This window comes from Ursus maritimus, unplaced genomic scaffold, assembly GCF_017311325.1.
Source record: "Ursus maritimus isolate PB19 unplaced genomic scaffold, ASM1731132v1 scaffold_18, whole genome shotgun sequence".
NCBI classification, from domain to species: domain Eukaryota; kingdom Metazoa; phylum Chordata; class Mammalia; order Carnivora; family Ursidae; genus Ursus; species Ursus maritimus.
In genome coordinates, this window is record NW_024424230.1 from 44,939,750 (window position 1) to 44,955,104 (window position 15,355).

The 15,355-nt window shown below is 44.4% G+C and overlaps 1 pseudogene; it reads left to right on the forward strand.

The window, feature by feature from the left end:
* Nucleotides 1-625: 625 nt before the first annotated feature.
* Nucleotides 626-14,419, forward strand: LOC103664874 (annotated as a pseudogene).
* The last annotated feature ends 936 nt before the right edge of the window (nucleotides 14,420-15,355 follow it).

Consider the following 15,355-nt stretch of genomic DNA (forward strand, 5'->3'; position numbering starts at 1 on the left):
TTTAATCACTGCAACCTCCACAAGAGGTGGGCATCGTGAGTCCCATTTTTCAGAAGAGGAAATGGAGGCCAGACGGTAGATTGGAACCCAGAACTGTATGAGTGCAAATCCAATGGCCTTTCCATGGTACCATGTTGCTTCCCTGGCATTTAGCACAGTACCTTGCCATCGTGGGTACTTTGTTCATTCAATGAATAAATATTTATTGAGGGCATACTACATGCCTGAGGATATAGCTGTAAACAAGTTAGATAAAGATTCTTGCCTTCAAAGATTTTAGTGATAGGCAGGTGAATGTAGCCCATTCTAATAACGAATGTGCATTGAATGAGGGTTGGCCAAATGCAGGCCAGGCCTGTATCAACCCTCATTTGTGTGCCTGCAGGGCCAAATGTTTATATTCCAAGTGAAAACAAACAAACCCCCCCCAAAAACCTGAGGACCCCATTATCAAACCTCCAAAGAGAAGCAGGAAGACTGGGAACCCGTCCCAAGTGCCCTGGTTATATGGGACACCAGTTAATAAAGGGTGGTGGTGGCCGGGTGAGGCGTCATGCCCTCGTTTGCGATCTGGAAGAAGGACTCCAGGAGGAAGCTCTATCCCTTGGGCTGAGCAGGCTCTAGCATGTGCTTCTGCAGTTACTGTGGGAAGACGGAGCTTCCCACAGCCAAGGAGACCAAGGACGGGAGGCAGCCCACCCCAAACCTCAGGGAGAACAGAGGTGGGTTTCAGGCTGTAGAGAAGGAGGACGTGCCTGTGACTCCACAGAGGCTGCTTTCATTGTTAAATGTTTGTGTTCTGAGTCTGGTCACGCTCTAAAACCGGCTGCACTCATCACCGGAATTCCAGATGAAAAGGACCTAGGAGGTCACCTAGCCGAGCTGGCGTGCTGAGAATCCATCTCCACACGGCACGTTCGAGGCCCTTTCTCTACCTAGTGTTCACATCCCGAGGACTGTGCTTTGCTCTGTCCCTCAAGAGCCAATTCCAGAATCTACCCGCAGTAGATTTTAGACCAAAGATGCAGCCTGGGTGGGGTCTCTTTCTAGTTTTCCAAAGCACTGAGCAGAAGCCTGGTGGCATGAACAATTGCCGAGGACCCTCTCTTCCTCTGATGGTACCATCCCACCACGAGATCTCGGCTTGGCCAGGCAACTGAGGAGGCAACTCCTTAAACAAAGCTGCTGTCCACACCACCTCACAGAAGACAGGACCAGAGTAATCATTCATGTGCACAAAGACTTAGCCACAAGATGTCCATCACAGTGTTGTTTATGGTTGGGAAAAATTCAGAAATAATCTCCATGCTCAGTGATAGCAGGCTGCTTAAATAAATCATGAAGAAGCCATTTAATATACAGAATATTATGAAGCCATTAAAAATAATACACCAGATGAGCGCTAAGGATATGTTTCATCACACTAGTCAGTGAAAAAGATAGGCTCAAAGAGTATGGGGAGCACACTGTTACTCTCTGTCTAGTTTTCTAAGACACAGGCATGAAGGACGGAATAGTGACATAGTAGTAGTAGTAAAGAACTGAGAAGTACTCTTTTCTTCCCTGCTACTTTTCAACCTTTCCTACAATGGATATGTGTTACTTTTGTAATTAGATACAGAAATGTTATTTAAAAACATTACCTTTTGCTGCCTTTTGCCTGGCTACATTTCCCACATTCAGCATTCACAGAATCCCTGTAACAGAGGAAGAGAGGGAAAGACTACTTTCCCTTTTTCTCCTAGCTGGCTGCTGGGTGGCCTGGGTGCCCCTGTGTCCCTGGGACAAGCGCAGAACCGATGGCAACAGTCAGCTGTGACTCAATCCCACCAACACGCACACAGTTCATCTACTGAACGGACTCCCGGAGGCGTGAAAGGGCGAATGCCCTGCCCACTGCAGAGACAAGGAGTTTCATGCTTGCTCATCTGAGGAAGCAAGGACACTCTCCCAGGTTTTTCTGCTGTAGCACCACTCTTTCCTCCAGAAAGGATCTTATTTATCGAAGGTCTATGGGTAGCTTTCACAACATGTCTTCCCTGTAAAGGGGAGACTGAGACCTAGAGGGGCCAAGTGTCTTTTCCCTGCATGTGCCAGTGATGTTGGCTAAGCCAGGATAGGACCCCAAGAGCGACTCTAACTCCCTCTGTCTCCGATGTCCTGTCCCTCCCTTAGGTGCCCACCAAACTCCTACTCATACCTCATGGTCCACCTAAGCATCATCTTCCTAGTGAATTCTCCCGGACTCCCGAAGCAGAGTTGGTTTTACCTCTCTCTTACCACTGTCCCTTATACATAATCCAACTGTTGCATTTTTGATATTATATTGCCATTATTTGACCTTGAATCTGGCTCTCTGACTGGATTTGAGGGTGAAGTGCATCTCTTTGCATTCCTAGTACCTAGTGTATCACAACCATTTAATAATAAACCCAAGAGTTTAAAGGCATTACAAAGCTATAATCTGCCACTGTTTCTAAGAGTTAAGCGGAGGGAGGAGAGGCTGACCATGAGAGAGTGCGCCCCAGTGTCCCGGAGGGGTAGGCACTGTGCGTCAGGGTCTGTATCAGACAATCTGGAGACAGAAACCTCCTTCCTGCCACTACAGGAAGACGGATGGTATAGAAAGTGAAAGTTTCCATTGGAGGATTGCCTGGGAAATAAGGCATTAGGAGTATGATGGGGTGGGTGGGTAGTCACATGACATTCTAGAAAGACCATAGCTTTGAAGAGAGATGCACCAGAATTTGAATCCTAAGTCTAGACCTTAAAATGACCCTGGGCACATTATTAAACTGCTTTAGGTCTCAGTTTTCTCACCTAATACTGGTAATTGCTTTGCAGGGTTGTTCATATCACTAGAGATCATGATTGCAAAATCCCTGGTACATAGTCAGTACTCACTCAATAATGGCCTTCATTGTAATACATTCTTGATTCCACAGGCAGTGAATCAGGGCCCACATACAGTACTTGTAGAGCTGGTCCTCTAGATGCAAGCTGAGACAAGAGGGAACCAGAGAGCTTCAACTGGTCCCCCAGAGGAGGGGAGCCCAGGAAAGAAGTCCATCCTTCCAGAAATAGAGTAAAGGATGGGAGTCACCCTAGTGACACTGGCCTGCTTGCACTTAGGAGACTGGGGCAGGGAGCAAATGATATATTTGAAGAAGTGACAGCAGCAGGGTGACCCTGTGGTGCTGGGGCAGGGACAGAAGCATGCTTACCAGCACGCAGCAGAGTCCTGAGGGCCATAGCTGTTGGACTGGGCTTTCAGCAAGCCCCCGATGGGGAGGTGGTGACAGACTAGTTACACAAGGAAAGACACTCATCAGGTGCTCCCTCAAAGCCTCCCCTGCCCAGGGATGGGAGCACCACATCAGCAAGGGTGTCAACTGCTTATCTGGGAACCACTTATCCCATGGCGGACCAGCCCCATCTCACCACCAATGGGAAGCCGTTGGGGGCAGATGCTTGAGGAAGAGCAGGTTGAGGATTTTATAGACAGGCCCTGGAGCAGGCCTATCTCTTTCCTTTTCCCTCTGCCCCAGTCCCTTGAGTAGGGCTTCTCCCCCAGTCTCAGCTTGCACCACCTCCTGGGGGAGACCATCCCCAAGCCTCCGTGACTGGCGTGCCTGTCCTTCTTAAGCCCCCTTTGATTACCACTGTATCTGACATATGTTTTGTATTGGTCTGTTTATTTGCCTATTTTTCCTAGATTGTAAACACATGCAGACAGTGCCTGATACATAATCAAAGCCCAATAAATATCCACTGAATGAGCGGATGGGTGGTGAAAGAACTTTGTGAGTGGAAAACTACCATTATTATCAGTAGGTTATTACTTGGAACATTATAGCACAGGGAGTAAGCACGTGCTTTTTCTTTTTCTTTCTTCCCATTAACATACATATGTACAACTCAGTTAAACTCAAAAAATATTTATAGGGCACCTACTCTCCGCCAGGCACTTATTAAAGTATGAGGATACATCAGTAAACAAAACAACACGCACTCTGATAAAATAAGTCATCCAAATAATTTCTTGGAAAACCCGCCATAGAGCCAGGGCGATTATCTCATACTTTTAGAAGGCTGTACTTAGAGTTAAGATACAAAATAAAATGTTTTGATTCAGACATTTCCAGGAGTAGAGTTCATCATGGAATCTTGAAAAGCAGACCAGTGGGAGACGATTTGTCCTTCACTGTAGCAAAGACAGTGACTTTCTATGGGCAACATTGATTGTCACGGTCCCCAGGAGGCACCTCTTTGCAAAACCACTGGACATACACCCTTGACTTTCAATGTTCTCCTCCGATGTGAGCATAAACAAATGGATTCTCTTTTTTACCTGTGTGTTTAACATGAGGGTTGAGTTCATCTGTCTTGTTTTTTTTTTCCCCTAACAATGGAAATACAGCTTCTGTGAACGTCATCTTGAGTTTATCGTTCAGCTTTTTAAAGCAACAGATTGAATTTCATATTTTCCCCTCCCCTGTCTAAGATAGGGATACTCCCCATCGGTTGGTTGCCTTTCCATACAACAGGTCCATCCACTGAGATCACTAAATTGCTTTCAGTGAGTCTGTTAGCTTTGAGTACAAATGAAAATTCTATTCCACTCTCACTGAATGAAGATGTACTTCAATCACTCGTGGTTTACATGTGTGAAACGAGTCAAAAGGAAGGTGAGGTTAAAGATCATACATGTTCTGTGACTATTTTTATCACTACAAGGGAAAATGATTTCAAAGTCCCTGTTCTGCCCTTGGCAGGTAAGGAATGCCATTCTCGCATGTAGAGTCAAGTCATCATGAATTTGGTGTCCAGACCTGGGTCGTGCCCATGAACCACAGAAGGATCAAAACAAGATGACACAGCACCTGCTCTCATAGAAGGAATCACACTTTTTTTTTTTTTTTAGGAAACCAAAATTAAATAGTTGAGCAACTAGAAGATTCTAAAAAAACATGGAGCTAATGGTAAGTATTTACGAAGGGAGGAAGAAGAGATCTCTGGGCTGAGGCAACTCCCCAGCAGAAACTTCACAGAGTATATCGGACTGGAGGATGGACCTTGAAGATGGAGAGGTTTGGACCGCAGCGAGCTTTGAAAGGAGGGTGAGCAAGAACATGGTAGACGAGTTGTCTGATGCGAAGAGTGAGGACATCTTTCAGGCTGCCATGGATGGCTCCTGTGCAAAATGAATTGGAAATAAGTTTAGAAAAGGAGTCTAAGTTAAACTGTGGAAATTACTAAATACTGGGCTGAGGAATTTAGGTTTCATCTGCTATGCAACAAAAAGCCATTTGTCAAGTCATGGATGGAGAAGTGGCTATAGAAATATTCATTAGGCAGCAGCCTTCACAATGAACTAGAAAAGAGAATGGAGATTTTTTTGAAAATCAGTCCGAGGGAAGAGCTGTTGATAAGTTCGGTCAGAGTCACAGAGTTGTGAGTTGAAAGAGGAATTGACACATTGAGAAATTATAAATTAGGATTGGTTAAGGATATGTATGACAGGGTAAAATAAAACATAAGTCTAAAAGGGCACACGACAAACTCCAAAAACACAATACTTGCAACATTCATAGCATAACCTTGGTAAAATTTGCCAAAGAAAATAAAAAGGAAAAGAAAGCCTCACAAATCAGTAGTAAAATAGAACAAATTAGAAAAATGGACAAAGAATATAAATAGGAACATTTCCACAGAAATCTGAAAGTCTATTGAATGTGTGAAGCCATATTTCACCACACTAAGGTATGCAAAATTAAAAAAAAAAACCCAAAATATTATTTTTGCCTATTTATTTGGGTAAAAATAATGCTAATCATTCAACTATAATACCAGTATCTGCAAGGAATATACTGTTTATGGGACGGTAAATGGTATATCCTTTCTGGAGAACAATTTGGCAATATCAAAAATATTATGAATATTTTTATATACCTTGAGCCTAGGTTTTCTCTATTTCTTTTCAGTCATGTGTCATGTATATACATCAAAGACTTACTCATAGATGATATAATTGAAAATAATCTAAACGTCCAACAATAAGATATTGTGTATAAAAAGTATGGAATATTATATAGACATTAAAATCGGTAAAGAAAAATCATTAATACCTGGGAAAAACATATCCTTGTGCATAACATATCCTTAAGTTTAAAAAGCAGACTACACGCAGCTTGCATAATATGTCCCCAATTTTTAAAATCTGTGTATATAAATAATATGTAGATTTTGGATTCTAATTCAAGCTAACCATACAAAGATATTTTTGAGACAATCAGAGAAAACTAAACATGGTCTAATTAGATGAAATTGAGAATTTATTGTTAATTTTGTCAGGTATGATAATGATCGTTTAGTTATGGTTTTAAAAAACTTTTAATACTAGAGATACATGCAGAAGTGTTATAGGGAATTTGCTTTACTCAAAAAGAAAGACAATTAGATAAAACAAAAATGACAAAATGTTAATAAGTATTAATTGTATAGTTCTGTTTTGAAAATTCCCATAATAAAAATGTTAATTTTAAAAAGAAGGCAGAACCCAGCCACACTTCAAAAATAATGTATGCGTATGCATAGAAAAAGCTGGAAATAGTATACACCAAAATAGTTACAATTTGCTGGCTAGACAAACAGTTGATTTTTATTTTCTTGTTTTTCCTATAAATATATTTTTCAAATTTCTACTGTGAACATACACTTTTATCATAATTAAAAGAAAAGAACTCTGGGGGTGGCCTACATGGCTCAGTCTGTTGAGCGTCCAGCTCTTGATTTTGGCTCAGGTCATGATCTCAGGGTCATGAGCATGGGCCCCCTGTTGGGCTCTGCCCTCAGTGGGAGTCTGCTTGAGATTCTCTCTCCCCCCTGCCTCTGTCCCTCCCTCCACTCTCTCATGCACTCTCTCTTTCTCTCTCTCCCTCAAAATAAATAAATAAAATCTTTTTTAAAAAGAAGAATTCTAAATGCTCTTTTTTTAAGCTTCCTCATTTTGACTTGAAAGAAGTGAAGGAAATGGTGACACCAATAGCTGAAATAGAGAAGATGAGAATCAGAGAGGTTTTAGGAAAGAAATAATCAAAACAGGGCTTAAAGAAGTGGTAGTGATGGTAGATATCCAGATAGAGTCCTGAACTCAATGGGAAAAGGGAGTTGAGATGATGAAGGGGTTAGGGAAGGCAGGAGCTGTGAGTTTAACCCCTAGAAGTAAAAGGATATTATGTACAACAGCTTTGCAGGTCTATCTTGGGAATAATGGTTTTGAAAACTGAAGTTGGTTTTTCCTCTCGTTCATTTATTCCACATGGTCCACGTACTGTTCTAGATGCTGGGAGCACCATGGTGAAATAGAGACACTTGACTATGTCTTCATGGACTTACAAACGAGCAGCAGAGATAGAGGTTAGACCCCAAACAACACTAACAGTCTATTATAATAACTATTATGAAGGAGAAGTACAAGTACCAGGAGAGTCTGTAACAGAAAGACTTGATGTAGTTCTCTGACATTCCGGGAAACTTTCTTAGGGATAAGCAGGAATTCAGCAAAGAATGGGGCAGGAGCTTTCAGACCAAGGGATGAGCTCACCCAAAGGTCTTGATGCTGGAAACAAACTAACAAACAAAAACCATGATTACTTGAGGGACAAAGAGAAAACCAATGTATCAGTAGCAGAAAGTCAGGGACAGAGGAGTATAAGACAAACTGGAGAGGGAGGCCATGGAGAACATGCGGAGGTTTCTGGGCCATGATAAGGATCACTACTATAACAGTATTTTATTCTAGGCAAACAGGGAGGCCAGTAAAGGAGTTCAGGTATGAAGGTGGTCACTGCAGTGCAGGCATCTCAAGAGAGGTCCTGCCAAGAATATTCAAAAGCCTATTGAACAGTTAAGGTGGAGAAATCAATGCTTTGGACTGGGGTAGTAGTTGCAGAAGCAGAGAAAAGTGGGCAGATTTAAAAAACTTTAAAATTTCCTGAGGGAGAAGACTCACTGGCAAAGGGGACTGAGAAGCAACCAGAGAAAGAGAAGAAGATCAGGAAATCAGCATGAAGGAAAACATATTTTTCTGGAAGGAAAGGGTGGTCAAGTAGGTTGGTTGCTACCAAACGGTATACATTGAAATTAGCAAAATGCAAGTCACTGGTGACTTTGGGAGGGCAGTTGGGTCAAGTGTTGAGATGGGAGTGAGATTGGAGAGGTCAAGCATCAACATGGATGCTGAGATGTTTATTGGAAAACAAGAAGACAAAGATGAATGGTGGAGATGTTTAAATTTGAACTTGTATGTAGGAATAATCTTGGAAAGAAAATAAGAGAAGTGGTAGTATAAGGTTTGTCAGAAGTAAGAGGAGATGGGACTCTGAGTGCAGTGGGGGAAGGTCCTCAGCAGGAGGCACACTTCCCTTGACTTCACAGGGAGCAAAGAAGGGAGATGGACAGACTCAGGGGGGGTTATAGATCTACTGGCAAGAACTTGAGGGAGCTCCTTTCTGATTCCTTATGGTTTCTCAGCAGTGAAGGCATAGTTATGTTTCGTGTACGTCGTGTTCGTGGAGCGTGTGTCTATGTGCGCATGTGTGCCCGAAGAGCAGAGTGAGGGGTATGATGGCTGGAAGAGAAGGTTTGAAATAATCATGGCACACAGTGCGGGAGCAACCCAACCATAGGAAGAGGAGACTCTGAGTCAAAGTCAAGTTCAACTGAATTCCAAATGTGGATAAATGACAAGGCGAGAGGACATCCGCTTCTAAAGCCATGAGAGAATAACAACCAGAGCTGTGGGTGGGCCACTAAAGTTGCTGCAGGAAGCTGGACAAGCCGAATGGTAAAAATGGTAATGAGGGCATGCACTCTACGGAGGTAGACCGCATACACCCGGCACTCTCAGGACCGATGTGCAGTAACTCACCGAACCCCAACAACAACCCTTTGGGCTGGATACTGTTCTTTCCCTGTAAGAGCCAAGGAAACAAAGGCTTGTACACATTGCCCAAGGTCAGACAGCTTGCCAGTAGAAGCAGAATTCAAACCCACTTTACTCTGCAGCGTCTATGAGGTTCCATGCCTGCAAAAAGCCTGTGGGACACGGGACATTCACTTAATATTTCTACTATTAATTAATTTCAAATAAAATCAAGCTTCTCCCCAAACTCTCCAACCCTTTTCTGTTTTATTTTTCTCCATAGTCCCTATCAGTCTGCATTATACTCTCATCACTCACTTATTCGCTGTGCTTAGGATCCGACTTCTGCCAGGTTTTCCACCTTAGCCACACATGCCTGGCTACATGGCTCCACTCTCAACATTTTTCATTCATGGTGCCTGTGTCCCTCCTAACAATTGGAGATAAGCCATAAGCAGCTCCAACGTCAGGAACGCGAAACTATGAAATTATCTCTGGATGCATATTTTGATGTCACTAGAGTATCATTCCTTGCAAAACACACGGGGCTGTTCTTATGAAGCGTTTGTATTTGGATCCCAGCTCTAGTACTCACTGTTGGTATGACTGTCAACTCTTGTCATCTCTGGGCACAGCTTCCTCACCTGTAAAATGGGCATAAGAATCCCTGCTCACAAGCCTGTTGGCAGCACTAATGTAACGTTAGACCACGTCCCTGGTGCAGGGATGGTGCTTAATACATAATAACATTTTTCCAGCCCTTCCCTTACTCACCGTTTGGCCTGCTGTTACCAACTCCCCAAATAATGTGACCAGGGACTCTTCACTCATTTCTTTTTTTACTGCCCTAGAACAAAGGGAACATAATCAAGAGTGGAAACATCATTTGATATCGGCTTCAAAAGCCGGCTGTGTTTGATGTGTGATGCTGATGTGTGATACTCGGTCTATTACATATTAGTATTAGACGGCCGGCTTTGTGCTGTTTATTTGGTAACATGACCTTGACCAGATTCCCAGCTGTGAGCATTAAAATGTGGGCTTTCAGTGGTTGTTGGTTTTTTTTTTTTCCTCCTACTGCCAGGATGAGGTTGAATAAGCAGCCAATGTAACAGCCTTCCCTGAGCGTGCTGAACTCTTAAAATTCAAAAATCAGGGTCTAGGGAAATCTTCATACCTCACGTTACCTCCCCACCTCCCGACTTCCTCAAGGTGCTCGTCAGATTCTATTTCTCAGCCGTACCCTGGACCTGCCCAGCTGAAAGCCCACAGATCCTGCTGACTGACGAAGGAGGGAGGCCAGGCAGGAGAAGATTGGGAAGAGGGTTTGCAGAGGGGAAAGTGGGGCAGGTTGTAGCTCCCAGTAATGACCAGGAGAAGAAGAAAAAGGAGGAGGAGGAGGAATGGAGGAGGCCGGAATGAGGAGGCAGGGGAGGAAGAGGACAAAGAGAAAAAGGAGGGGGAAAGAGAGGGCTAAGAGGACTAGTACGTACTGAGCATTTGATGCATACCATGCTGTTCTCAGCCCACTCAATTTCATTTTCTCAACACTCCTACAAAGTAGATCCTTCAGTACCGTAAGGACAGGGCTCCATTCTGCCACTCCTGTCTTTTCCCCCACGCAATCCTGGGCCTCAAACCTGTTTTTCCACTCCACAGAATAAAACGCAACCTCTGGAGCAGACCACTCAAGGTTCTACAGGAACAGGCCCCCACGGGTGAGGGCACCACATAGCACCAGCCAAACCCACATTCTCTTGAGAGGAAAAGCAAGTGCCATTTGCAATTATGCTGGGGAAACAGATGAAAACCCAGACTGCCAGGGGCTGATGGGGATGCATGATCTCCCTCCATGTCCAGCCAATGCCGCCCACCTTGCTGAGCTGCTGCACGCCCCCCCCCCCAACTCTACCACGCCACGTCCCGTGCGCGGCAGACTGACCGGACCCTACCTTCCCCATTCCAACCTGGAAATCTCATCCTGCAGCACCTGTTCCGAAACAACTCCTCTGTGAAGTTCATCTCAAGTGTTTCAAAGCCGGCTTGCAGAGTGGTGAGAGCCCAGATACCATACCTATGATGGATCCAGGGGTTCAAATCCCAGCCCCACCACCGGCACGCTGCATGTATTAGGGCAACTCACTCAAGTTCTCCATGTCTGGGCTCTTTTTTTTTTTTTTTTTGTAATGTGGAGATAATAGAACCTTCTTCAGGGGGGGGCTTTGAGGACCAAGTGAGTTCACAAGTGCTGGGACTTCGGGGTGAATGTGTGCCGCACGGCGATGTGGGGCCCAGACGGGCACATGCTCATACATGTATGCACACCTGAACGCCTCCTGTAAGGCACGAATTTTCTCCTTTGAGGACAAGAAGAAATTGTCAAGTGAAATGTTAAATGCTCAAGAGTTCGTAGATCATTTTGTCTATAATAACCTCCAGTTCTTAGGATGGTGATTTTGACATGATCTTAATCAATACAGTATGTTAAAATGTCTAAGTTCCCTCTAGGACTCAAGCAATCCTATGAGCTATCCCACATAGGATTCTTGCTGGCGGGAGTGTGGGATGGTCTCAAAATGCCTTTTATAAATAAGCAGAATAGGCTCCTCTCCGTGTGATGCTATTTCGGAGTTCAGTAACATTTATTTTACCTAAGACCTACCTTATTAAAGTGCTAATACTCCTGGGATAAGTAACTGATCTTTTCTATCTTCAGTTATTTTTACCTTAGTGTGAATGCATTTCAAATCCTGTCTGAGTGAAGGCATGGGAGAAGATACCGGATATTCCCAAGGGTTGGAAGCAGGAACTTCGAAGGGTAAGAAAGAGCCTGGAAAGACAGAACTTCAGATGACGAAGATGAATTCTGTCCACATCACACTTTCACTCAGAGCAAAACACACTTGCAGGGCTCATAATGCTAAACACCCAGGCTAGGCTGAGTCTTCGCTAGAAGTGGCCAGATAACCACTGCAGCCCCCCACCGACACCCCCCAACACACACACACACACACACACACACACACACACACACACACACACACTTGACTCATTTCAAGTCATCAGCCTCCCTCAAATCCAGGTTAACGGGGACTTTTGCTGTTGTTGTTGTTATTCTCTGGCTGTCATTTTGAAGCTTTTCCCCCCACAGATTTTAATTGAATGTTCCAGAGGGGAGATATTTCCAGCATTTAGTTTTGAACTTTTGCCTCACATTGTGACCAATTAAAATATGACTAACAACAGAACACACTTTCTTTTTCTTCAAGCATCACCCCCAACAGAGACAATGGAACTTGAACGCCATATTATTATTTTCCATGCTGTTTGACTTAAATCAGAGAAAAAGTTTTTTTGGAAAGTTCTTTGAAAACTTTTTGACAATCTCGTTTGGTCTCCCCCCCCCCCATTCCATGTATATAGTGGGCGGAATTCTCTATAATCTGCTTTCTCTCCAATTTTCATGTCAAACCTCCTGTAGTATAGAGCAGGGGTCCCCGCTGCATGACTGAAAGCCAAGCCACGGTGCACGGCTTTGGAAATGATACTAAAACACAGAGGGTGCGAATCCATCTGAGCCCAGCCCCGCCAGCAGCCCTCCACTCCTGTCCCCCTGTGGCCTCCTTTCCCTTTCCCCACATCTTGGCCACATCCCTCAGGTTCCCAGCCACCTCTCAGGGAAGAGTTTTCTAACGCACAAAGAGAGCACATCGTCGATGAAGAGCCTAGGGCCACCGTCTCCACATCTGAAGTGTATCCACAATGGTGCCCTTTTCTGCCCCCAGCCCTCATCTTCAGGAATTCCTCTTCTCCCTTTGCAGTTGATTCCTTTCCTTTCTACCCACCTTTGGCGCTTGGCCAAAAAGTAGTTCCCCTTCTGTCTCGTGCATTTTTTTATAATAATTTTTTATTATATTATGTTAGTCACCATACAGTACATCCCTAGTTTTTGATGTAAACTTCCATGATTCATTACTTGCATATAACACCCAGTGCACCATGCAATACGTGCCCTCCTTAATACCCAACACCGGCCTATCCCCTCCCCTCCCCTCTAACGCCCTCAGTTTGTTTCCCAGAGTCCATAGTCTCTTGTGGTTCATTCCCCCTTTGTCTCATGCATTTTTATTCTCCCTCTTCACCATCTCTCAAACTGAAAATATATGCATGATTCCTCCCTTGTTCTAACAAACCTCCCTGCAAACTCCTTCCCTACCCCATCACTTTGTCTTGTTCTTCCACCAGCAGACTGCTGGACAGAACAGTCCATGTCCTTCACTACTACCACCTGAACTTCAGTCACACACTGGCCCCTGATATTTATATCCCGCCATATTAGATTCTATTGACAGTGTGTTGAAGATCCATGGTTCCGACAAAAGTCAGGAAAGGACCTGATACTTAATAAGTTGCCCTTGGATTCAGGCAAGGACTTTGGCAATAGGGATAACGCAGTAAATGAAAACAAAAAGTGGAGCTTAAAACTCAACTGCCCTCCCTCTTTTCCGGCTGCAACCAAGGAGGGTGCAGAAGGGAAGAAAAAGAAGGTTCCTGCTGTGCCAGAAACCTTTAAGAAAAAGCAAAGGAATTTTGCAGAGTTGAAGATCAAGCATCTGAGGAAGATGTTTGCCCAAAAGATGCTTCGAAAGGCAGGGAGGGCGCGCCTGGGTGGCTCAGTCGTTAAGCGTCTGCCTTCGGCTCAGGGTGTGATCCCGGCGTTCTGGGATCAAGCCCCACATCAGGCTCCTCCGCTATGAGCCTGCTTCTTCCTCTCCCACTCCCCCTGGTTGTGTTCCCTCTCTCTCTGGCTGTCTCTCTCTCTCTCTCTCTGTCAAATAAATAAATAAATAAATAAATAAATAAATAAATAAATCTTTAAAAAAAAAAAAAAGGAAAGGCAGGGAGGAAGCTTATCTATGAAAAGCTAAGCGTAGCAAATGGTGAGGATGGCAAGAGAAGCTGGCTACTTCTCTGTGCCTGCGGAACCCACACTGGCGTTTGTCATCAGGATCGGAGGTAGCAGTGGTGTGAGCCCAAAGGTTCAAAAGATGTTGTGGCTTCTTCACCCTTGCCAGATCCTCAGTGGCACCTTTGTTAAGCTCCACAAGGCTTCAGCTAACATGCTAAGGATTGTGGAGCCATATTTAGCATGGGGGTGACCCACACCTGAAGTTGGTGAATGAATTGATCTATAAGCATGGTTACGGCAAATCAACAAGAAGTGAATTGCCCTGACAGAGAACACATTGATTTGCTCAATATCTTTGTAAACATCATCTGCTTGGAGGATCTAATTCATGAGATCTGTACTGTTGGAAAATGTTCCAAAGAAGCAAACAACTTCTTATGGCCCTTCAAATGATCTTCTCCATGAGGGGGAATGAAGAAAATGGCCACCCATTTTGTAGAAGGTGGAGATGCTGGCCACAGGGAAGACCAGATCAATAGGATTATTAGAAGGATGAACTAAGGTACCTATATAATACCTAAGGTATTATTTTTTGTAATTTTGTCATTTAATAAATGACTACTTTCAGACTAAAAACAACAACAACAACCACTCAACTGCCCTTGTTTGGTCTGTTTTCTGAGCCAAAACCAGTCTGGGAATGCCTAGACCCAGAGATGGCAGTAAGAGTACCCTTAGTGGAGGATGGGGGTGTCCGTGTCATACCCATCCTTGACATTGACCCCGTGGGACATAACGAGAGCACAGATGGAGACCTGGCCTGGCTACAGGGAGCGTGATTCCAGCTGGGAGACAGTCAGGCAAAAGCGAAGCAACGGGACATCCTACTGCTTGCTTCTTCAGACCTCTGAGGCTCACGTGATTGATTACACATGCAAAGAAGAAATGGAGGTGTCTACCTTTCTAGAGGTTCCTGCCCATTCTTCCCTGTCCTATCACCTTCCTGCGTGTTCTCCAGTCTGGTCCTCTCTTTAGTCAAGAGAACAAGAGCAATGTTCCTCCATACAACATCACCTGCTCATTTACCACTGGCAATCGCCAGCTCGCCTCTGCTGGATAAAGTTTCTGACAAACCAGGAAGTCAACTCCTTCCCTAGGTCTGAAAAGAGGCATCTTCTTTGTAATCAAGCAGATGGAAGGATAAGACAATGACTCTTGCTCTCTCTCCCAGGCAACTCTTGCACTTTTTCCCTTGTCCCATGTGCACGTTCTCTAAGAAGGGACCTCGTAGGGCGAAAGCTTCCAATTGGGGTCTTGGCCTCTGTGCCAAGTGCCAGCCAATGTCTGGCAGCACCCGTTCTGATGTGTCCTGGTGGGCAAGCTGAGGCCATCAATTCATCTCACGTGAACTGTGAAACAGCCAACATATGGCCAGCTATCAGACGTGTGGTCGCTACTGACCCAGCCTAGATTTGAACCTATAACCTCTAAGTAAAGCGTTTTATGTTGCAATAACAATG